General features: G+C 42.4%; 1 protein-coding gene across 7 annotated transcripts in view; it reads left to right on the top strand.

The window, feature by feature from the left end:
* Positions 1 to 25,348, top strand: part of LOC117085655 (cytochrome c oxidase subunit 7B2, mitochondrial) — a 194,613-nt gene that overhangs the window by 123,415 nt on the left and 45,850 nt on the right. The window contains exon 4 of one of the 7 annotated variants that reach the window (XR_004438036.1): positions 3,963 to 4,053. The exons of 5 other annotated variants lie outside the window; for them this stretch is intronic. The gene's annotated coding sequence lies outside the window, so the exon portion shown is untranslated. Of the gene's footprint in view, positions 1 to 3,962; positions 4,054 to 24,743; positions 24,945 to 25,348 lie in introns of those variants that run through there. One more of the 7 variants, XM_033214768.1, reaches the window with a different exon arrangement.

The following is a 25,348-nucleotide window of genomic DNA, read 5'->3' on the forward strand; positions in this document are numbered from 1 at the left end:
CAGGTAGTGGGCATAACAACCTATAGGTACTGTTTCAGTCCTCACCCTACTCTCACTCTCTCCCCTCAAGTAGGTCCGGGTGTCTGCCATTCCCTTCTTTGTGTCCATGAGTGTTCTCACTTTATAAGTGGGAACATGTGATATTTGTTTTTCTGTTCCTGTTTTAATTGCTTAGGATAATGGCCTTTAGCTACATCTGTGTTGTTGCAAAGGACATGATTTTGTTCTTTTTCTTAGCTGCAATGTATGTGTGTATATGTACCACATTTTCTTCATGTAGTCCACTGTCGATGGGCATCTATGTTGATTCCATGTCTTTGCTATTGTAAGTAGGACTGTGATAAACATATGTGTGCATATGCCTTTATGGCAGAATAATTTATATTCCTTTTTAATATATATCCAGTATTAGGGTTACTGGGTTAAATGGTAGGTCTGAGTTCTTTGAGAAATCTTGAAACTGCTTTCCACAGTGGCTGAACTAATTTACATTCTCACCAGGAATATATAAACGTTTCATTTTCTCCCTAGGTTTGCCAGAGTCTGTTATTTTTGACTTTTTAATAATAGTCATTCTGACTAGTGTGAGATGGTATCTCATTGGAGTTTTGATTTTATTTATTTGATGATTAGTGATGTTGAGAATTTTTCATATGCCTGCTGTCTACATGTGTGTCTTCTTTTGAGAAGTTTCTCTTCGTGCCTTTTGCCCATTTTTAAAATGGAGTTATTTTGCGTTTCTTGAGTTGTCTAAGTCCCTTACAGATTCTGGGTTTAGACCTTTGTGGAGTGCATAGTTTGCAAATGTTTTTGCCCATTCTATGAGTTGTCTGTTTACTCTGTTGATAGTTTCTTTTGCTGTGCACAGACTCTTTAATTAAGTCCCACTTGTCCATTTTAATTTTTGTTGCAATTGCTCTTTTAAGTCTTCATCATGAAATCTTTGCCAGGTCCTATGTTCAGAGTGATATTTCTCAGGTTTTCTTGAAGGTATTTTATAGTTTTAGGTTTTACTTTTAAGTTTTTAATTCATCTTGAATTGATTTTTGTGTATGATGTAAACGAGAAGTCTAATTTCAATCTTCTGCATATGGCTAGCCAGTAATCCCAGCACCATGTGTCGAATAGGGTGCCCTTTCTCCATTGTTTTTTATTGATGATTTGTTGAAGATCAGACGGTGTGTTCTTTTTTTTGTGGTTCTCTAATCTTTGCCATTGGTCTATGTTTCTGTTTTTGTGCCAGTTCCATGCTGTTTTGGTGACTGTAGCCTTGTAGTATAAAGTTTGGTAGTGTGTATAGTGTAAAGTTTGGTAGTGTGATGCCTCCAGCTTTGTTCTTTTTGTGCAGAATATCTTTGGCTGTTCTGACTCATTTTTGGTGCCATATGAATTTTAGAATAGTTTTTCTCTAATTCTGTGAACAATGTCATTGGTAGTTTGATATGAATAGCATTGAATCTGTAAATTGCTTTGAGCAGTATGGTCATTTTAATGATATTGATTCTTTCTATTTATGAGCATGTAAACACCATTTGTTTGTGTTATCCCTGTTTTATTTTCCACAGTGTTTTGTAATTTTCATTGTAGATATTTTTCACCTCCCTGGTTAGCTATATTCCTAAACTCTGAAGAGACTAATAATGAGTTCTAAAATTTAATAATAAAAAACTTACCAGCCAAAAAAGTCCTGAACCTGACAAGTTCACAGCCAAATTCTACCAGATGTATAAAGAAGAGCTGCTACAAATCCTCCTGAAATTATTCCAAAAATTGAGGATGAGGGACTCCTCCCTAACTTATTTTATGAAGCATTATTTTGATACCAAAGCCTGGCCAGAAACACAATGAAAAAAAAACTTCAGGACAGTTTTTTCTGATGAAAATAAACAAAAAGATCCTCAACAAAATACTGGCAAATTTAATCCAGCAGCACATCAAAAAGTTAATCCACCACAATCAAGTAGGCTTTATTCCTGTGATGCAAGGTTAGTTCAACTGCATAAACAGAACTAAAACCAAAACCATCTAATTATCTCAAGACACAGAAGAGGCTTTTGATAAAGTACAACATTCCTTTATATTAAAAACTGTCAACAAACTAGTTATTGAAGGAACTTACCTCAAAATAGTAAGAGCTATCTATGACAAACTCACAGCCAGCATCATAAAGGTAAAAGCTGGAATCATACCTGTTGAGAACTGGAATAAGACAAGGATGCCCACCCTCGCCACATGAATTCAATACAGTTTTGGAAGTCACAGCCAGAGAAATAAGGGGAGAGAAAGAGATAAAAGGCATCCAGATAGGAAGAGAGAAAGTCAAACTATCGCTCTTCACAGATGATATGATTTTATAATTAGAAAACCTCATCATTTCTGCCCAAAGCCTCCTAGATCGGATAAACAACTTTAGCAAAGTTTTAGGATAAAAAAACAATGTACAAAAGTCAGTAGCGTTTGTATACACCAGTAATGTCCAAGCTGACAGCCACATGAAGAATGCAATCTCATTCACAATAGCCACACACAAGAAAGAGAAAACCTTCAGAATACAGCTAACCAGAACTTCTGAAGGTAAAGTTTGTATGACTTTCTTTATCTTTCTAGCAAAGTCCCTAATATTTCTGTGTTAAAAAATGGAGAGCCAGATATATCAAGAGTAGAAGGCACTTAATTGGGAGCCTCTTAGAGCTGAAAGAACTCGTAAGTGCAAGTTATCTGACAATGTAATTTCCTCTGTCATGAGGCCATTGGTGTAGGCTCAGAGAGAAGAGGCACTGTAGTGGGAGTGGGGACAATGGGCATTTGGCTACTACTTTATGTAACTTATTTATGCCTTCAGAGCCTACTCAGGACCCATCATGTATATATCAATTCTGTTTGATGATAGAGTATTGCTATACATGCCAACTTTATGGCTTGGTATTCAGACAACACCCAGTTTATGAAGGGCAACTCAGGTTGCATAGGAACTTGGTGATGCATGGTTAAACATTCAGACTCTACTAAAGCCCGGTAGCAGGCCGAGAGCTATTTCTCAAAAGGAGAGTAGCTCTCTGCAGATCATGACAGGACTTTATTCCAAAGTATGAAAGGCCTGCACTATAATTCACCCATATGGGGTCTCCAAAGACTCCAAATGAAATTTCTGTCTGTGAGTGACACTTTTAAGTACCACAGGGTATGCTGGGTCATATGGCCCAAGTGAAATAGCAGCTTGCATGGCCACCTGAACCTGTTGTAGAGCCTTCCTTTGATGGCCCCACTCAACGCCACAAGCTTTTGGGTCACTAGGTAAATGAGATGGAGCAATATCTCCAGATGAAGAAAATACTACCTCCCAAATCCAAAGAGGCCCAACATGCATTGTGCCTCTTTATTGGTTCTAGGAGGGGCCAGTTGCAATGACTTTTCCTTTACCTTTGAAGAGATATTTCAACATGCCCCACACCACTAGACTCCTAGAAATTTCACTGAGATAGAAGGCCTGTGAATTTTTTTGTATTTCTTTCTCAACATGTGATACGTAAATCTTTTACTAATGATAGAGTAGTTGCTATTTCTTGCTCACTAGTTCCAATTAACATAATGTCATCAATGTAATAGACAAGTGTGAAAGCTTTTGAAGGGGATGGGTGATCAGGATCCCTTTGAATTAAGTTAAGACCTGGGGCTGGCAAGTTTATATAATCCTGTGGCAGAACAGTGAAGTTAAATTGTTACCTTGCCAGCTGAAAACAGACCCTGCTGCTGTCTATACTAATGGATACGGAGAAAAATGCAGGATATTGAGAAAAATGCATTTATCAGATCAATAGCTTCATACCAGTTACCAGAGGATGTGTTATTTGCCCAAGCAATGCAAACCTCATCTGGCACAGCAGCTGCAATTAGAGTCATCACCTTATTAAGCTTATGATAATCCACAGTCATTCTTCAAGATCCATCTCTCTTCTTTACAGGCCATACAGCCAAGTTGAATGGGGATGTGGTGAGAATCATTGCACCTGTATCCTTCAAGTCCTTGAAGGTGGCACTAATCTCTGCAGCCCTTCCAGGAAAGTGGTCTTGCTTTTGATTTACTATTTTTCTGGTCACAGGGAATTCTAGTGGCTTCCACTTGGCTTCTCCCACTATAATAGCATTCACTGTATAGTCAGCAGACTGATACAGGAATTTTGCCAGCTGCTGAGCATATCTATTCCAATTGTGCATTCCAGAACTTGAGAAATAAGTATAGGATGGGTTAAGGACTTACTGAGCCCACAGTGGGACAGACCTAAGCTAAAACTTCATTAATCATATGGCCTTCGTAATTATATCCCTTCTTTGACTGGTGGAATACAGTGATGTTTGGGTTTCCTAGAATTTGTGTCAGTTCAGAGCCAGGGTCCAGTAGTTCCCAAAAGGTCTTATTTTTACCTTTTCCCCAGTGTACAGTTATTCTGGTAAAAGGCTATAGATCCTTTCGGGAAAGACTGGAGAAAGATGAACAAAATTTTTGGTAGTTTATCTGACTCTATTCTAGGGGTTCTGAGGCTATAAATTGGCTTAAATCTGGGAATTCACTGAGGGGCTATTGCTTTCTGTTTTTATGCTTCCAGTTAAAGTTTTGTTCACCTGACCTTGAACTTTTCTGCTTCTGCAGATCCCGTAAGAATTTAGTAGGCTTCCTACTATTTTCTATTCTATGTTTATTACTTCTAGGAGCACCGTAGTCATTTAGCCAACACCATAAGTCTGTGTGAGTCAGATTATTATTATTGCTGCTTTGACTCTGCTCTCCATCATGGTTATCATGCCCACCTTTTCTTTGGTAGTTGAGTGCTACCACTTGGACCCTGCCACCCTAGGAGCTAATTATTTCCTTTACATTTAGGTTCCTGGTTCAGTTTCTATAGTTCCCACTATAAGGTCTAGTCAAGAAAAGAGCAATTACAGAGCTCTTCAAGGATGCTGGGGCTCCCCTCAAAAATTTATTTCTGATAGTATTGGTGAAAGTCACGTCTCTTGGGCTCTCCCAGTATGGGTGACAGATGGGCTCTAACAGTTCTGTCTCCCTAAGCTTTTGAATATCTTCCTATATATTAAACCAAAGCATTTCCAGAATATCTAATTTACTCACTGTGTACCACCTTTTGGTCCATGTTTCAGCCAACCAACCAGACTGTTATAGTCCTTCTTAACTCTGTGAACTGCAATATTAAATGCAGAATCTCTGTTTCGTTAGTCCATGTCAATATATTCAACCTAATCCAACTTGTTTCTTCCACCATTATCCCCACAGCCATTTAGCATCCATTTAAACACATTTTCCCATTTTCTCTGTGTATAAATTAGAAAACTGAAATAGTTCTCTTGGAGTGTAACATACTTTATGTGTTATACTTTATACCTCACCTTTGGAGGCCTGCTGATACTTGAGCCTAGTCATAGATCTAGAAACAAAGAGGGACTGGAGGATGGATACTGAAGAGAATTCCTATTGTCTTTCATGGCAGCTGCTTCAGGGGAGGCCATTATAGTTTCCTTAGGAGATGGAAAAGCCAATATCACTATGAATGTGGATGCCACAGCCAAAGGGTGTGGAGACCAATTTCACTAGAGAAGAAAACTAATCAGAATGTAGGGGTTCAGTGTAACTAGCTTCATCAGGGTCTTCCCACACATCCCAATCCCAGTTTATAGGATCCCATTATTTTCCAATCAATACCCTCACTTCAGCAGCACCTGGCCTGTGAGGCTGGGAGTTCAACTTGCATTGTAATCAGCCAGTCACAGGATGAAATTCTGTGTTTGATCTCCAGCTTTCTCAGCCCTGTGGCTCTAGGAGCTAAGGGTCTTCTTCAGTGTATGCATAGATACCTTCTGGTCATTTATATGGTGTTTGAGCTGCACATCTGAATCCCTGAGCTCATCCTTTTCTTCCACCACTTTGGCGACATTAGGAGCAATCAGCCAAACTTACTATATTTGTTAGTTTTCCAGAAGTCATCCAGTTCCTTGTGACATAGCAGGAGCATCTCCATCTTGGACAAGCCTCTCATTCTAAAGTTCACCTTAATAAAAAAAACATCTAAATCCAAAGGGCATCAGCCTAATGACTAAGGTCAGCATGACCATAAACCATAAATAACATCTCCAACCAGAAACATTGCAAACTCCTCCCCAAGCAGAGACATGCTAGCCCCGAAATAACCCCTCTCCAGCAGGGAAGATGCCAGCCTCCAGATAACCCCCTCTGGCTGGAAAGCTTCGTGCCCCAAGATAAACTCCCCTCTGCCCAGGGACATTCCAACCCCACCATAAAACTTCTCTTGCAAACAGGAACATTCCAAACTTCTGATAAGCCCCTTCACCCTAAAACAAATATATACTCTTTTTTTTTTTTTTTTTTTTTTTTTTTTTTGAGACGGAGTCTCGCTCTGTCTCCCGGGCTGGAGTGCAGTGGCCGGATCTCAGCTCACTGCAAGCTCTGCTTAATCTATAAGAGAAAGTGCTCCTGACCACAGTTGGCCAGGAGCGCCTCTCAGGTTTTAACTAAAGAAAACCTGTCTTTGCCAAGCTGCTTTTTGTGTTTCTTTCCTTGTTCTTCGACTCTTACATTTACCTTGCTTATGGTTGGAACTGTTGGTTGATTTGTGGTTGATTAGGTGTATCCAATGCAGATGTTTTGTGTAACTCTGTTGCCAGATTATACTATGAACTGTCAGTGTGCTCTGTTACTGGAAATAGAGTCATTTGCATCTTAAATCTAATCAAATTAAAGAGACAATTTCAGAAACCCCAGAATCAATTTAGAAAACTTATCCTTAAAATTCTGTTCCTCTACAATCACTCTAGGTATCAAAATCTGTCCTATAGTTCTCCAGAGAATCAGAAGAATTAGGATGGTTGGGTTATAAGGAATTGTCTCACATGATTTTGGAGGCTGAGAAGTCCCACAATCTGCTGTCTGCAAGCTGGAGACCTAGGAAAGCTTACGGTATAAATTCCAGGCTGATTCTGAATGTCTTAAGAACTAGGAGCACTGATAGTGCAAGTCTCAGTCCAAGGGCAGGAGAAGACTGATGTCTCAGTCTAAGTGTCAGGGAGAGAGAGAGAGAATTCAAACTTATTTTACCTTTTTGTTCTGTTTGAGGCCTCAGTGGGCGGGTTGGTTGATGGTCACCCTCATTGGGGAGGACAACCTGCTTTACTCAACCACCCATTCTAGTGACAATCCCTTTCAGAAATACCATCATAAACAAACCCAGAAGTAAAATTTAGCCAGATATCTGGGCATCCCATTGCCCAGTCACATTGATGCATGAAATTAACTATAACACTGGCTGTGAGAATGCCTTACAAGAATTCCAGGTTCAATATATATAGAAGTACTTTCAATAACATCTCCTCCTAGTCAGTATAGAATTGCTAAAGTATCTGAAGGTGAAGGTCTTAGGCAATCCAGTAGGTTTTGCCATCATAAATGATCCCTGATCTGTCAAGGGTACAGTAGGGATTCATACCACAGATGTTGATACCTACTTCTGGGGTTAATCAGGCATGTTTTGTAGGATGTTTGTGATAACTGAAATATTTAGAGGATTTAAGATCCTCTTTGACTCTGCACTGATTTGACCTATGTTATCTCATTTTACTGGTATAAACCCCAGAATCAAAAATGAAAAAGAAGCCATCTTTCTTTTAGTGTATAGTACACACTTGGGTGAACACCAGTAAGCATCATTGGGTGCAAACTGGAACTCACAGACAAGAGAATCAACACATACAGGGGTCTCCTGTTTTTTTCAGTGTCCTGCAGAAAGGACGGCTCGGATTTGAGTGCTGCTGTATGCTGCATGGGGATGGGTTCCAGGAGAAGGACTTCAACACCTGTTGTTCTTTTTACACTGGGCTAGTGTTTAGAGTGTAGACTTTGTTGCATGAAAGGAAATGGACAATTTGGATTTAGGTGCCAGCCATTTAGTTGAGTGTTAGAAAAACAGCTGCCCAACACTGTAGAATTTTGGAGGTTCCTGGTCACTTTTGAGTTTAGAAGGATGGGAGCATTTAGTTCTAGCCAGCTAACTACAAACAGCCCAGAAGAAGCTCTCAATGTTATTTACCAGTTTGTCCAGTGTGTGAAGTTAAAGAGACAAAGAGACAAGTAAAAATACCAAGGTGAGTTAAGATTCACCTATAAACTTAAAACCAATCACTTTTGTTCAAAATAATATTCATTTAGAATTATAAAATGTCATGTTTATCTCCTCATGTTATTTCTACTTAGAAATCTGGGTTACTGTTACATAATATTAGGATGTCAGGCATTAGCTGAAGCTAAAACAAACTTCTCTCATGAAATGGACCGAACTTCACAGTGAAATTTCACTCTCACTGGAATTTCACTCTCAGAAAAGTGAGAATAAACCTAGGGTTTGATTCTTAAGCAGCAAGTATTAGGTATTATCAAAAGTAGGAGGTTAATAGTTCCAAAGTGATGGTCAGCCATGTGACTAGGGTTTATCCAGTAATGTTTTACCTCATCAGATCCCACTGAGACTGTTCATATATTGCCTTCTTTGACCAGATTTGCTGCAGGAATAGTAAAGGATATAGGGACCCAGAACAGATACAGGCTAAAAATAATTAGAATTAATTGGAAGATGAAATGCTAAAAGTAAAAAATACAGTTTGGGATGACTGTAATTGTCTTTGTCTTAGGTGAAAGAGTCCTAAATTGGGATAGTGGCAGTGACAATTGAAAAGGAGCAACAACAAGATAAGCCCAGCAATAATAAGTAATAAATTACCTTGTAAATATATTTGAGTTTTGAAAATGAAATGACCAAACTTATTGCTCAAAAACATATAATTCAGAATGAGGCACTGATGTATGTATGAGTAAATAAAAGATTGAGGAGTCTGACTCTTGAGGAACTATTTATCTGTCTCTTCTCAAATAAAATAAAACTAAATAAATCTACCATGCAAACTGTTAATCATGTATGGAGCCCAGCCTTAGGTTAGAATTTAATAAATATTTGTGGAATAAGTTAACAGACTTACAAGGAATACACCTGATTTGCTTTAATGCGACCCCCAGAGCAAATGCCAGAGAAAAGGCAAGTAGGCAAGGCAAAAAAAACTTCATTTACAAACCAATGTGAGGGAGGGGCGAGGTTCACCGGCCTCCAGCGGTGGAGGCCCACAAAGTCGCTCCGGCATTCTCGGGCGAGGTCCCTGGGTCCCGTGCAGGAGGAGGGGCTGAGGAAGTTCGCTCCGGCGTTCTCGGGCGAGGTTCCTGGGTCCCGCGCAGGAGGTAGGGCCGAGGAAGCTCCCTCCGGTGCTCTCGGGCGAGGTTCCTGGGTCCCACGCAGGAGGAGGGGCCGAGAAAGTTCGCACCGCGCGCCCCCCGGGAGTGGCTTTTATGTCCTGGGCCCGGGAGTGGGAGGGCAGTGGGCGGGACATAGGTGGGTCGGGGGCGGGGCAGTAGGTGTGGCTAGGCAGGCTCCGGTTTCTCTCCGTGGGAGATTGGGTTGCGCCTGCGCAGTCGACCGGTGTCTTTCCCGGGCGCGGGAAAGTTGACAATGAAGAACCCGGAACTGCGCCATCTTGCCTCCGTTTGTCCAAACAGTCCAACCTTTTATTGATAATAGTGATAAGGGGCACCGTGGTCTGTCTGGCTACTTCCTGCTGTTAAGGGATGTCGTTGAGGTTGGGGTCTACGGTTGGTATTTGGACGTACGGATGAAGAAGCATCGGTTGAAGGTGACGCGCGTGATCTCTTGAACTTTGGCTCAGAGAAATTTGATTAAAACAGGAGCGAGACATAAGACAAAACAGAGGATTAGTATGGGAATTAGGAACGGGAGCATCTGCTGTATTACGGGCAGTAGCCATACCAGTGGTCCGGGGGTGACGGGGGTATTGTAGGTTTTTAATTCTGCTTTAATCCTGTTTAGGGTTTGGATGTTAGTGTCTACTAGGCCTGACTCGTTTACGTAATAGCAGCATTCTTCTCCTAAGAAGAGACATGTTCCTCCTTTTTTGGCAGTAAGTAAATCTAATGCTCACCTATTTTGTGCTGCTACCTGGGCCACTGAGGTAATCTGACGCTGCAGAGAGGCCAGGCTTTCAGCTGAAGCCTCTATGGCCTCTCGGATTTGAGCTGCTAGAGATCGGGTAGACTGTACCGAGTGGGCAAGTGCCCCAGTTCCAAGCCCTGACGCCACTAAGGAGGCAGCCAGGGAGACTCCGATGACTAGGGGAAGGCTGCTGTGTATGTGGATAGGAGGACAGTATAGGGGCCTTTCCACCTAGGCTGAAGATCTTTGGCTTGGATATCTTTTAAGTATACTTGGTCTCCTGGGCTGAGAGAGAGATGTGGGCTATAGGTGTCTGTTGGAGAGGGGTGTGCTAGTTCTGCATGTTGTCTCAGGAGTTGTCTCAAGAGGGTGAGGTATGGGAGATAAGTTGCCAGCGGGGAAGAAAGGGTGGGTAACTGCTGGAGGGTGAGGGGCCGGCCGTAAACTAATTCAAACGGACTGAGGCCTGTTGGACTCCGTGGGGCTGCTCGCAGCCGGGTTAGGGCCAGGGGAAGGAGAGTTACCCACGATTGTCGAGTCTCAAGGGAGAGTTTGGTGAGTTGCTGCTTAATGAGCCCGTTGGCCTTCTCTACTTTACCAGAAGACTGAGGTCTATAAGGGATGTGGAGTTTCCAGGAGATGTGTAGGAGGGCTGCCACCTGTTGGACTACCTTGGAGATGAATGCTGGGCCGTTGTCAGACTGAAGAGTGAGCGGGAGGCCAAACCTAGGAATAATGTGTTCAGTGAGTATGGAGGCAACTATATTGGCAGTTTCTCCTGTAGTAGGATAGGCTTCTATCCATCCTGAAAAAGTATCAACGAGGGTTAAGAGATATTTGATTTTTTTTTTTTGCCTTGGCATGTGGGTAAAGTTAATTTGCCAATCTTCGCCTGGTTGGTGCCCTCTGAGTTGATGGCTCGGATGGGGGTTGCGCTGCGCAATGCGCCTTGAGGGTTTGACTTGAGACATGTGGAACACTGTCGGTTGATTATAATTAGGTGTTTCATGAGTGTGGGGCAGTGAATGAGGGGGCTTAGGAGGTTATATGAAGCTTTGGGTCCTATGTGTAGGGAAATATGTATGTCTTTTAGAATGCTGTGGAGTTGAGTTTCAGGAATAACTAATTTATTATTGAGGTAAATCCAGTTGTCTGTGGCTAGTTTGGCTGTTGAATCTTGTAATAGTTTGGTCTTTTCCTCTTGGGTATAAGTAGGGGTATATTGAGGAGTGAGAAAACAAATAGAGGGAAGCGTGGGAGTGGAGAATCCGGCTACCGACTTGGCAGTGGTGTCGGCAAAATTATTGCCAGCCGCCACCGAGTTAGATGGAGTCTGATGACCTTTACAGTGTATGATGGCTGCTCTGGAAGGTGCTGATGAAGCGTCTAGCAGTTTGAGTATCTGTTTGAGTATCTATAGGGGTACCACTGGTGGTTAGGAACCCTGTCTCTTTCCAGATGACAGAGTGGGTGTGTGCAATCAAGAAGGCATACTTGGAGTCTGTGTATATGTTTACCATTTTTCCTCTGGATAGGAGGAGAGCCCTGGTTAGTGCGATAAGTTCTGCCTGCTGGGATGTTGTTCCTTGTGGTAAAGGCTTGGCTTCTAGGACAGCAGAAGATGTAACTACCGCGTATCCTGCCTGTCTGTTTCCTAGAGAATTTATAAAAGAACTGTCATCTACAAATAGGGTTAACTGTGAGCCTTCCAAAGGCTGGTCATGTAAATGTAAGTGACTAGGTGGTTGGGCCTCTAAAAGTTCTGGACAGGAGTGTTCAGTTCTAGGTTGCTTGAGAGGGTCAGGAAGTAGGGTTGCTGGATTCAGAGAGGAACAGACTCCTAGGGCAATGGTGGAGTCCTCTATGAATAGGAGGTGAAAGAGTTGGAGTCTGGACGGGGTTAGATGGCTAATACTTCTGTGGGCAATAAGATCTTGAAGGCGGTGAGTAGAGAAGACTGTTAGGTTACCAACCCTAATTAGTTTCTTTGCTTCTTGGGTTAGACAGGCTGCTGCTGCTAGGGCCTGAAGACAGGGCTGCCACCCTTGTACGGTGGGGTCTAATTGTTTAGATAGATATGTCACGGGGCGGTAGGTGGCGCCTATAGATTGGGCTAAAAGACCCACTGCAACTTTTTGTCTTTCATCTGTGAAAAGCTGGAAGGGGCGTTGGAAGTCTGGGAGTGAGAGAGTAGGATGTGAGAGAAGGCAGTTTTTCAGGTGGGTGAACTGTTTATAGATTAACTTAGGGTTAGACAAAGGTCCTTGGGGAGTCTCCTTGACAGCTGCATATAGAGGCTTAGCCAAGTTTCCGAAATTAGGAATCCAGTGTCTGAAAAATCCTACTAGACCTAGGAAGGATTGAATTTCCTTAGCATCTTGAGGAGGAGAAAGATTTTGTATTAGAGTTAAGCGGTCTGTAGTAAGTGAGCGCATCGTAGGAGTGATCTCAATACCTAAATATATGACACATTGTTGTGCGAGTTGAGCTTTGTGTTTGGATATTCAGTAACCTTTGGATCCTAGATGATTAAGGAGGATCGCAGTGTCTAAAAGAGAGTCCTGCCCCGTGGGACTACAGAGTAAAAGGTCATCTACATATTGGAGAATTTTACTATTGGTAAGAGGACAGGAGGCTAATTCTTCTGCTAGGGCCTGCCCAAAGAAATGGGGGCTGTCTCGGAACCCTTGGGGAAGCACTGTCCATGTCAGTTGGGTGGAGGTATGGGTGTCTGGGTCTTCCCATGTAAAAGCAAAAAGAAACTGACAATCTGGGTGCAGGGGAATAGTGAAAAATGCATCTTTTAGATGCAGTACAGTAAAGTGTGTTGTATTAGGTGGAATGAGAGAAAGAAGAGTATAGGGGTTGGGAACTACCGGATGGGTGGGACAAACAGCTTCGTTGATAAGACGAAGATCCTGCACTAACCGAAACGTTCCATCTGCCTTCTTTACAGGTAGGATTGGGGTGTTACAGGGAGAATGAATGGGGATGAGGATGTGTTGGCTGAGTAACCTAGTAATGATTGGTTTTAGTCCTCGTAAGTGCTGTGGAGAGAGAGAGAACTGTGGGCGGGTTGGAAACTGAGATGGTTTCTTAAGTTTTATAAGTATTGGTGGATGATGTTCCGCCACGACAGGAGTGGAGGTGTCCCACACTTAGGGGTTGATAGGAATGGGGAAATCGGGGAAAGGGTTAATAGGATTGTTGGAGTCATTTGAGTTAGTCAATACTAGAAGCAGATGGCGGGTAGGATGGGGGGGCGCTAGTAGGGATGGAGATACAGGCTTTCAGTTGACTTAAAACATCTCGGCCCAGTAGGGGAGTGGGGCATGAGGGGATAATGAGGAACGAGTGTGCAAAATAGTTGTTGGCCAGGCAGCAATTAAGGGGTGGGGTTTTTCGAGGGCTGGACGGGGAGCCATTGACTCCTACAACAGAAATATTGGAGGGAAGGCTAGGCCCTTCGAAAGACGGCAAAACAGAGTAGGTAGCCCTGCTGTCGATTAAAAAATTAATTGTCTTACCTGCTACCAGGAGAGTTACCTGTGGCTCGGTGAGGGTGATGGGGGTCCCCGAGTCCCGGCACCTTCAGTCGTCATCCAGATGTAAGAGCTGGAAGGAGCTCCCAGGGTCCTGAGAAGGGACATCACGTTGAGGCGCCATGCCCGTTCTCAGGGTGGGGCAGTCAGACTTCCAGTGCCCTTCTTCATGGCATGCTGGACAAGGAGTTGTTGGCAGACGAGGGTTAGGACACTTTTTAGCCCAGTGTCCAGCTACTCCACACTTGTAGCATGGCCGCACTGGCTCAGACGGTTGGGGACTCTGGGGACATCTATTAGCCTAATGCCCTGGGTTACCGCATTTATAGCAAGCCCCTTTTATTGTCTTTGAGCCTCTGGGGGTTTTGCTCTCCAGTTTTGGGTTACGGCTAGGCTGCAAAGCAGCAACTAAGGCTTGAGTCTGGAGCTGTACCTTCTGCTTTAGGTGGGCCTGTCGTTGGGCCTCAGCCGTTTCCTCCCTTGAATTATAGACCTTGAAGGCCGACTTGACTAGGTCTTGAATAGGAGTTTGAGGTCCATCCTCTGCCTTTTGGAGTTTTTTCCGAATATCCGAGGCCGATTGTGAAATAAAATATGATGCTAGAATAGTGGCCCCGGTTGGGGAAGCTGGGTCTAACCAAGTGTATTGAATTAAAGCCTCAGTTAGCCTGTTGAAAAATGTGGCCGGGTTCTCATCTGGACCTTGGATAATTTTAGTTTATTGAAATTTACTACCTTATTTGAGGCCGCCTGCATACCCGCCAGAAGACATTGAGTCATCATATCTCATCTTCGGCGGCCTGGCTGGCCTACTTGATAGTTCCAGTCTGGGTCTATAGAGGGAACTGCTTGTTCCCCTAGTGGGAATGCAGGGTCTGTTAAGTGTAATTGGTTGGCATGCTGCCTGGCGGCCACTAGGATGTGCTCTTGTTCCTCAGGGTTTAGAGTAGAGGTAAGAATAACCTGGAGATCATGCCAGGTTAAATCGTAGGCCTGGCAAAGGTATCTAAATTGTTTGGTATAAATTGTAGGGTTGGCAGAAAAATCTCCTAAGCGTTTTTCAATCTTTGAAAGATCTGCTAGTGAGAAGGGAACATGAACTCTAACTACGCCCTCTGCTCCGGCCACCTCACACAAGGGTGCTAAGACCACAGGGGGGTTGGATAGGGTGGGAGTAGGAGCGGGGGCAGTTAGGCAATCTTTAGAGTGGGTATGGGCAGAGATAGGTGAGCTAAGATGACCAGGCGGAAGTGCCGAGGGGTCGGAGGGAAGTGTAGCCTCAACAATGGTGGGAGGGGCTGAGGAGGGAGGCGGAACAACCACCAGAGCCGGAAAGGGGGAGGTGGAGCCGGAAGAGGAGGTGGGGCCAAAGCGGGAGGGGGAGGGGTTATACGGCGGGAGTGGAAGGGAGGGAGGGGAAGTAAGGTCTTCGGGCAACTCAGACAGGAAAGATGACTCCTCTTTTTCGGACTCTGTTAGGCCTACATCCCCAGCCAACATGACTTGAGCACTGGCCACACAGGTCCGTATGAGAACGCAAGGCCCAAAATCCTTGTATATAATTACAAGGACCACTTGCCTAAGCGTTGACAAAAACTCCTGAGGTCGGTTAAAATGTTATGGTCTAGAGTGCCCTCAGTCGGCCATTGAGACTGATTGTCTAATTTATATTGTGGCCACGCCATAGTGGAGAGGAACACCAGTCGCTTTCACCTGAGATCTTGTTCTAATTGCAAAGTTTTGAGGTTTTTTTAGAAGACACCCTAAAGGGGAGTCTCTAGGTATTTTGGATTGGGGGTTTCCCATTGCCTTCCTCTCGCCAATAGGCGGAAACGGAAACCGAACTCTACCTGGCTACAAAGCATCCTTTGGAGCCACCAGAGACCGGTGAGAGGCTCCTGGAGCCGGAATGGAGATTACCTCCAGGCAGACGTCTCCGTCCTGGACGGGTCTCCCACGGAATGGAATTGAGATTACCTCCAGGCGGACGTCTCCGTCCTGGACAGGTCTCCCACGGAACGGAATGGAGTTCCTTTGCGCAGAGGACTCTGCCTTTGGGAACTTCCCTGGGTCACCTGGTGACCGGAAAAAAAAGCCTTGGGCCTGCGCAGTACTTCTGGCCAAGGGATATGAGAGGGAGGCAGAAGGTACTCACCCCTAGGAGACTTGGAGGTGGGGAAAGCAATGTCCAGGTCCTGGTCCGTCTGGGGCGTGGAAGGAGGAGGCTCCTCGGACCTTGGGGGGCCCTGAGGAGGGGTCTCCTCTCGGGTTTTGGCACCAGCTGATTGGCTTTAATGCGACCCCCAGAGCAAATGCCAGAGAAAAGGCAAGTAGGCAAGGCAAAAAAAACATTATTTACAAACCAATGTGAGGGAGGGGCGAGGTCCACCGGCCTCCGGCGGTGGAGGCCGACGAAGTCACTCCAGCGTTCTTGAGCGAGGTCCCTGGGTCCCGTGCAGGAGGAGGGGCCGAGGAAGTTCGCTCCGGGTTCTCGGGTGAGGTCCCTGGGTCCCGCGCAGAAGGAGGGGCTGAGGAAGCAAGCTCCGGCGCTCTCGGGCGAGGTTCCTGTGTCCGGCGCAGGAGGGAGGGCCGAGGAAGTTCGCACCGCGCCCCCCCCCAGGCGGCTTTTATGTCGTGGGCCCAGGAGTGGGAGGGCAGTGGGCGGGACATAGGCAGGTCGGGGGCGGGGAGGTAGGCGTGGGTAGGCGGGCTCCGGTTTCTCTCCATCGGAGGTCGGGTTGCGCCTGCGCAGTCCACCCGTCTCTTTCCCGGCATGGGAAAGTTGACAGTGAAGAACCCGGAACTGCGCCATCTTGCCTCCGTTTGTCCAAACAACACCTAAGTCAGATAAATTGCTCATTCTGTTCCTGCTTCAGATTTTTCTGTTTCTTGAGTCTAAGCAGACATCATGGTGTAAAGATGTGCTTAGATGGCAAATATAAAGATTATAGAATAGTACCTTTTCACATAGAGTATATTCGATTTCAAGATGTGTCAATGTCTAAAACCAAGTTTTTGCTGTTTTTTTAACCAACCTACACAATTTTTTGACAGAAAAAAATTCTTTCCTTCAGTTACTAAGTCACGATTCCAGAGTCTCACTTTTATTATGTTTTTAAAATCCTAGGAAGTGTCACCTACATTGGAAATATTTGCTAAACCTGAACTTTCAAAACGCTAGTAGGAAGCACTTTAATTGAATCTATAAAAGTAATTCCCCAAAGAGTATACCTTTGATGGGTTTACAGAAACCAATTCAGGATTTACAGAGGAAAATAAATAAATAAAACTGAAAAAATGACTGGTCTTCGTTTGTTCTGCTTAATGTTTAAAATTTGAAAGACTTAGGAATTAAGTTTGAGTGATTCATGTGGATAGCAGTTTGCTTTTTATTCCCCCACTTGGGACAGTTGAATGTATATCTCTATTTTATTTTATGTGGTTCACTCCAGTGGTCCAGGACATTGTTAATATCGTGAACAGTAATATGCCCACTAGAAATTCTTGGATTTCCATGGTAATCGTGAGTGGTAGATCAATGAAATTAACAGATAATTCAAAAAGATATTTTTATTAAATAAACAGTGTTAATATTCCTAGGCAAGATTTAAAAAAAACAGTTTTTTGAGATTATTTTTGTGATGGTTGTTTTTGACCAGAACTAACGTAACAAGTTGGAGAAGCATAATATTTGTCTTCTACGTTCTACGATTCCATAGGCTTGTTTTACTTGTTTGTTTTGAACTTTTCTATACTTGAGTCTTATCTGATAACAATTCAGGTAGACAATTAAATAGTCAAAAGAGAATCAATTGGAGAAAACAAGTAAAATAGCCTTGATAATCTATACACTAGCTAATCAATTTCTTAATTTTTGAATGTTGATTGGATTCATAGACTGTGAAATGTAGTTCTGTAAAGTTTTTGTAACTATACCTCAACTTAATTTTGTTCTTCTGTAAAAAAACTTGCCCATGTTTGTGAAGTTCAGAATCAAAATACTAAGTTTAAATATACCAGAATTGACTTAGGTCCCTAAGCAGAAAATGGAACAAGCAGATATTTTAGGAAACAGGCTGAGTCAGCATGATGCTTGTTAGAAATGGTCATCTGCACACCTAAATCTCTCTACCACCCTGAGGATGAATAATTTTGTTCTATGAATCATCTCATTGGCTGACTGAGATCAATATAGGTTTATGGTTTCCATCAAAAGATAGATGAAATCATGTTTTCCAAGCACTTCTCTGTTTGTTTTCCTATAGCATTTCATTAATCTGAAACAATGTGAGTTTACTATTAGCTTTGCTTTGATCATTATCCTCATTTTGTGACTTTAAAAAATGAGTTTTTTTTGTTTGCTTTAATAAAATTGATTTATTTTCATTTCTTAGATATGATTTATTTATTTATTTATTATTTATTTTTTTATTATACTTTAAGTTCTAGGGTACATGGGCATAACGTGCAGGTTTGTTACATACGTATACTTGTGTCATGTTGGTGTGCTGCACCCATCAACTAGTCAGCACTCGTCAATTCATCATTTATATCATGTATAACTCCCAATGCAATCCCTTCCCCCTCCCCCCTCCCCATGATAGGCCCCAGTGTGTGATGTTCCCCTTCCTGAGTCCAAGTGATCTCATTGTTCAGTTCCCACCTATGCGTGAGAACATGCGGTGTTTGGTTTTCTGTTCTTGTGATAGTTTGCTAAGAATGATGGTTTCCAGCTGCATCCATGTCCCTACAAAGGACGCAAACTCATCCTTTTTGATGGCTGCATAGTATTCCATGGTGTATATGTGCCACATTTTCTTAATCCAGTCTGTCACAGATAGACATTTGGGTTGATTCCAAGTCTTTGCTATTGTGAATAGTGCCACAATAAACATACGTGTGCATGTGTCTTTGTAGTAGAATAATTTATAATCCTTTGGGTATATACCCAGTAGTGGGATGGCTGGGTCATATGGTACATCTAGTTCTAGATCCTTGAGGAATTGCCATACTGTTTTCCATAATGGTTGAACTAGTTTACAATCCCACCAACAGTGTAAAAAGTGTTCCTATTTCTCCACATCCTCTCCAACATTTGTTGTTTCCTGACTTTTTAATGATTGCCGTTCTAACTGGTGTGAGATGGTATCTCATTGTGGTTTTGATTTGCCTTTCTCTGATGGGGAGTGATGATGAGCATTTTTTCATGGGTCTCTTGGCTGTATGAATGTCTTCTTTTGAGAAATGTCTGTTCATATCATTTGCCCACATTTTGATGGGGTTGTTTGTTTTTTCTTGTATATTTGTTTAAGTTCTTTGTAGATTCTGGATATTAGCCCTTTGTCAGATGAGTAGATTGCAAAAATTTTCTCCCATTCTGTAGGTTGCCTGTTCACTCTGATGGTAGTTTCTTTTGCTGTGCAGAAGCTCTTTAGTTTAATTAGATCCCATTTGTCAATTTTGGCTTTTGCTGCCATTGCTTTTGGTGTTTTAGACATGAAGTCCTTGCCCATGCCTATGTCCTGAATGGTACTACCTAGATTTTCTTCTAGGGTTTTTATTGTATTAGGTCTAACATTTAAGTCTCTAATCCACCTTGAATTAATCTTCGTATAAGGAGTAAGGAAAGGATCCAGTTTCAGATTTCTACTTATGGCTAGCCAATTTCCCCAGCACCATTTATTAAATAGGGAATCCTTTCCCCATTTCTTGTTTCTCTCAGGTTTGTCAAAGATCAGATGGCTGTAGATGTGTGGTATTATTTCTGAGGACTCTGTTCTGTTCCATTGGTCTATATCTCTGTTTTGGTACCAGTGCCATCCTGTTTTGGTTACTGTAGCCTTGTAGTATAGTTTGAAGTCAGGTAGCGTGATGCCTCCAGCTTTGTCCTTTTGACTTAGGATTGTCTTGGCAATGCAGGCTCTTTTTTGGTTCCATATGAACTTTAGAGCAGTTTTTTCCAATTTTGTGAAGAAACTCATTGGTAGCTTGATGGGGATGGCATTGAATCTATAAATAACCTTGGGCAGTATGGCCATTTTCACGATATTGATTCTTCCTATCCATGAGCATGATATGTTCTTCCATTTGTTAGTGTCCTCTTTGATTTCACTGAGCAGTGGTTTGTAGTTCTCCTTGAAGAGGTCCTTTACATCCCTTGTAAATTGGATTCCTCGGTATTTGATTCTCTTTGAAGCAATTGTGAATGGAAGTTCATTCTGATTTGGCTCTCTTTTTGTCTGTTACTGGTGTAGAAGAATGCTTGTGATTTTTGCACATTAATTTTGTATCCTGAGACTTTGCTGAAGTTGCTTATCAACTTAAGGAGATTTTGGGCTGAGACAACGGTTTTTTCTAAATATACAATCTGCAAACAGGGACAATTTGACTTCTTCTTTTCCTAACTGAATACCCTTAATTTCTTTCTCTTGCCTGATTGCCCTAGCCAAAACTTCCAACACTGTGTTGAATAGGAGTGGTGAGAGAGGGCATCCCTGTCTTGTGCCAGTTTTCAAAGGGAATTTTTCCAGTTTTTGCCCATTCAGTATGATATTAGCTGTGGGTTTGACATAAATAGATCTTATTATTTTGAGGTACGTTCCATCAATACCGAATTTATTGAGCGATTTTAGCATGAAGGGCTGTTGAATTTTTTCAAAAGCCTTTTCTGCATCTATTGAGATAATCATGTGGTTCTTGTCTTTGGTTCTGTTTATATGCTGGATTACGTTTATTGATTTGCGAATGTTGAACCAGCCTTGCATCCCAGGGATGAAGCCCACTTGATCATGGTGGATAAGCTTTTTGATGTGCTGCTGAATCCGGTTTGCCAGTATTTTATTGAGGATTTTTGCATCGATGTTAATCAGGGACATTGGTCTAAAATTCTCTTTTTTGTTGTGTCTCTGCCAGGCTTTGGTATCAGGATGATGTTGGCCTCATAAAATGAGTTAGGGAGGATTCCCTCTTTTTCTATTGATTGGAATAGTTTCAGAAGGATGGTACCAGCTCCTCCTTGTACCTCTGGTAGAATTCAGCTGTGAATCCATCTGGTCCTGGACTTTTTTTGGTTGATAGGCTATTAATTATTGCCTCAATTTCAGAGCCTGCTATTGGTCTATTCAGGGATTCAACTTCTTCCTGGTTTAGTCTTGGGAGAGTGTAATTGTCCAGGAAATTATCCATTTCTTCTAGATTTTCTAGTTTATTTGCGTAGAGGCGTTTATAGTATTCTCTGATGGTAGTTTGTATTTCTGTGGGGTCGGTGGTGATATCCCCTTTATCATTTTTTATTGCGTCTATTTGATTCCTCTCTCTTTTCTTCTTTATTAGTCTTGCTAGAGGTCTGTCAATTTTGTTGATCTTTTCAAAAAACCAACTCCTGGATTCATTGATTTTTTGGAGGGTTTTTGTGTCTCTATCTCCTTCAGTTCTGCTCTGATCTTAGTTATTTCTTGCCTTCTGCTAGCTTTTGAATGTGTTTGCTCTTGCCTCTCTAGTTCTTTTAATTGTGATATTAGAGTGTCAATTTTAGATCTTTCCTGGATTGTCTTGTGGGCATTTAGTGCTATAAATTTCCCTCTACGCATTGCTTTAAATGTGTCCCAGAGATTCTGATATGTTGGATCTTTGTTCTCATTGGTTTCAAAGAACCTCTTTATTTCTGCTTTCATTTCGTTATGTACCCAGTAGTCATTCAGAAGCAGGTTGTTCTGTTTCCATGTAGTTGAGCAGTTTTGATTGAGTTTCTTAGTCCTGAGTTCTAGTTTGATTGCACTGTGGTCTGAAAGACAGTTTGTTATAATTTCTGTTCTTTTACATTTGCTGAGGAGTGCTTTACTTCCAATTATGTGGTCAACTTTGGAATAAGTGCGATGTGGTGCTGAGAAGAATGTATATTCTGTTGATTTGGGGTGGAGAGTTCTATAGATGTCTATTAGGTCCGCTTGGTGCAGAGATGAGTTCAATTCCTGGATATCCTTGTTAACTTTCTGTCTCGTTGATCTGTCTAATGTTGACAGTGGAGTGTTGAAGTCTCCCATTATTATCGTATGGGAGTCTAAGTCTCTTTGTAAGTCTCTAAGGACTTTCTTGATGAATCCGGGTGCTCCTGTATTGGGTGCATATATATTTAGGATAGTTAGCTCTTCCTGTTGTATTGATCCCTTTACCATTATGTAATGGCCTTCTTTGTCTCTTTTGATCTTTAATGGTTTAAAATCTGTTTTATCAGAGACTAGGATTGCAACCCCTGCTTTTTTTTGTTCTCCATTTGCTTGGTAGATCTTCTTCCATCCCTTTATTTTGAGCCTATATATGTCTCTGCATGTGAGATGGGTCTCCTGAATACAGCAGACTGATGGGTCTTGACTCTTTATCCAGTTTGCCAGTCTGTGTCTTTTAATTGGAGCATTTAGTCCATTGACATTTAAGGTTAATATTATTATGTGTGAACTTGATCCTGCCATTATGATATGAACTGGTTATTTTGATTGTTAGTTGATGCAGTTTCTTCCTAGCCTCAATGGTCTTTACATTTTGGCATGTTTTTGCAATGGCTGGTACCGATTGTTCCTTTCCATGTTTAGGGCTTCCTTCAGGGTCTCTTGTAAGGCAGGCCTGGTGGTGACAAAATCTCTAAGCATTTGCTTATCTGTAAAGGATTTTATTTCTCCTTCACTTATGAAACTTAGTTTGGCTGGATATGAAATTCTGGATTGAAAATTCTTTTCTTTAAGAATGTTGAATATTGGCCCCCACTCTCTTCTGGCTTGGAGAGTTTCTGCCGAGAGATCTGCTGTTAGTCTGATGGGCTTCCCTTTGTGGGTAACCCGACCTTTCTCTCTGGCTGCCCTTAAGATTTTTTCCTTCATTTCAACTTTGGTGAATCTGGCAATTATGTGTGTTGGAGTTGCTCTTCTGGAGGAGTATCTTTGTGGCGTTCTCTGTATTTCCTGAATTTGAATGTTGGCCTGCCCTACTAGGTTGGGGAAATTCTCCTGGATGATATCCTGAACAGTGTTTTCCAACTTGGTTCCATTTTCCCCCTCACTTTCAGGCACCCCAATCAGACGTAGATTTGGTCTTTTTACATAATCCCATACTTCTTGCAGGCTTTGTTCATTTCTTTTTCTTCTTTTTTCTTTTGGTTTCTCTTCTCGCTTCATTTCATTCATTTGATCCTCAATCGCTGATACTCTTTCTTCCAGTTGATCGAGTGGGTTACTGGAGCTTGTGCATTTGTCACGTATTTCTCGTGTCATGGTTTTCATCTCTGTCATTTCGTTTATGACCTTCTCTGCATTAATTAGTCTAGCTGTCAATTCTTCCACTCTTTTTTCAAGATTTTTAGTTTCTTTGCGCTGGGTACGTAATTCCTCCTTTAGCTCTGAGAAGTTTGATGGACTGAAGTCTTCTTCTCTCATCTCGTCAAAGTCATTCTCTGACCAGCTTTGATCCGTTGCTGGCGATGGGCTGCACTCCTTTGCAGGGGGAGATGCGCTCTAATTTTTTGAATTTCCAGTTTTTCTGCCCTGCTTCTTCCCCGTCTTTGTGGTTTTATCTGTCTCTGGTCTTTGATGATGGTGATGTATTGATGGGGTTTTGGTATAGGTGTCCTTCCTGTTTGATAGTTTTCCTTCTGACTGTCAGGACCCTCAGCTGTAGGTCTGTTGGAGATCGCTTGTGGTCCACTCCAGACCCTGTTTGCCTGGGTATCAGCAGCAGAGGTTTCAGAAGATAGAATATTGCTGAACAGCGAGTGTACCTGTCTGATTCTTACTTTGGAAGCTTCCTCTCAGGGGTGTACTCCACCCTCTGAGGTGTGGGGTGTCAGACTACCCCTAGTGGGAGATGTCTCCCAGTTAGGCTACTCAGGCGTCAGGGACCCACTTGAGCAGTCTGTCCCTTCTCAGATCTCATCCTCCGTGTTGGGAGATCCACTGCTGTCTTCAAAGCTGTCAGACAGAGTCGTTTGCGTCTGCAGAGGTTCTGCCGCCTTTTTGTTGTTATTTGTCTTTTTTTTTAGCTATGCCCTGTCCCCAGAGGTGGAGTCTACAGAGACAGGCAGGTTTCTTTGAGCTGCTGTGAGCTCCACCCAATTCGGGCTTCCCAGAGGCTTTGTTTACCTACTTAAGCCTCAGCAATGGCGGTCGCCCCTCCCCCAGCCTCGCTGCTGCAGTTTCAGTTAGATCTCAGACTGCTGTGTTAGCAATGAGGGAGGCTCCGTGGGTGTGGGACCCTCCCGGCCAGGTGTGGGATATATTCTCCTGGTGTGCCCGTTTGCTTAAAGCGCAATATTGGGGTGGGAGTTACCCGATTCTCCAGGTGTTGTTTGTCTCAGTTCCCCTGGTTAGGAAAAGGGATTCCCTTCCCCCTTGCGCTTCCCAGGTGAGGCGATGCCTCGCCCTGCTTCAGCTCTCGCTGGTCGGGCTGCAGCAGCTGACCAGCACCGATTGTCCAGCACTCCCCAGTGAGATGACCCCAGTACCTCAGTCGAAAATGCAGAAATCACCGGTCTTCTGTGTTGCTCGCTCTGGGAGTTGGAGACTGGAGCTGTTCCTATTCTTAAAAAATGAGTTATATACACACATATATAAATTGATTTCTATATGTAGAGATATATATCTGTAAATATGTATATAAATAAAAATATTTTACCAATTGTGGTGAAGCCAAGGATTCTAAACGTTACCATTTGGGTCAAAGCATGTTGGCTAGGAATTCTTTTTACATTTATAACTCCTTATTTTAAATTTCTGACTCCTTACAAATAGCCATTTTACTTGAAATTAATTTTTTAACTGAGAAATGACCCCTAACTATTACAAAATATCATGTATTTAACAAGATAAGGCTTTTCAAGAACACATTATTGTCATCAAAACTCACAAAAAGCTTTTCCTTGTATATCTTAGTTATGTATGATTTTTTATTGTCTGTCAAAGAAATAGCATTGTTTTTTCAGTTCAGATTTTAAGGTGTTATGCAATATTTAGTATTGTTTGATTCTATTTATCTTTGATTTAAATATAATGGGACTGAATATAAATGACCAATCATATTAAATTTGATATATCATGGAATATGGGGCTTCATTCTTATCTCATACTTTGTTTTACATGATATTCTGCTACGTTTTCCTTTACTATTTTTCGTTGGTTTTTACTTATGCTATTTTCTCAATCTGTGAACAAGTCTGTGTGCCCAGCTGAGTTTGTTAAAGCCTTGGTCCCTGAAGTCCTAAACTACATGCAGGAAAGCTATAGAGGAAGGAGTTGGGATCAGAAGCCATACACATTAAGACTGCAAGCTATCCAAGATAAATTGAGTAAGTGAGGAGACGTAATTCATATGGTAGGATGACATAGGTGGTCAGCAATTAGATAAGTAAAAGCCTTTAAAACTTGGGTTGACTAAAACCCCAGGAAAGGAAAAAGGCAGAACACACAGAGTAAGCAGAGCCAAGGCAAGATGTGAGCCATTACAGAATTCATCTCCAGCATTCCTAGGCAGCTCAATAAGGTCTAGCTGAGCAGGTGCCTAGGTCTTTGTGTATCAAGCCTCTGCTGGACACTGTCTCCTTAGCCCTTGCATCTCAAATCTTATCTCTTCAATATAGTATCTTCAGTATCCCCAAAGCCACAGTTAATATGTTCCTCAATACTTTATCAGTTCCTATTTTATTTTTTCTTTCTAATGTTATTCAGTCAACATTGAGCACCTACAGTGTGC

Source organism: Trachypithecus francoisi, unplaced genomic scaffold (genome assembly GCF_009764315.1).
Source record: "Trachypithecus francoisi isolate TF-2019V2 unplaced genomic scaffold, Tfra_2.0 Lachesis_group1, whole genome shotgun sequence".
Classification (NCBI taxonomy): Eukaryota; Metazoa; Chordata; class Mammalia; order Primates; family Cercopithecidae; genus Trachypithecus; species Trachypithecus francoisi.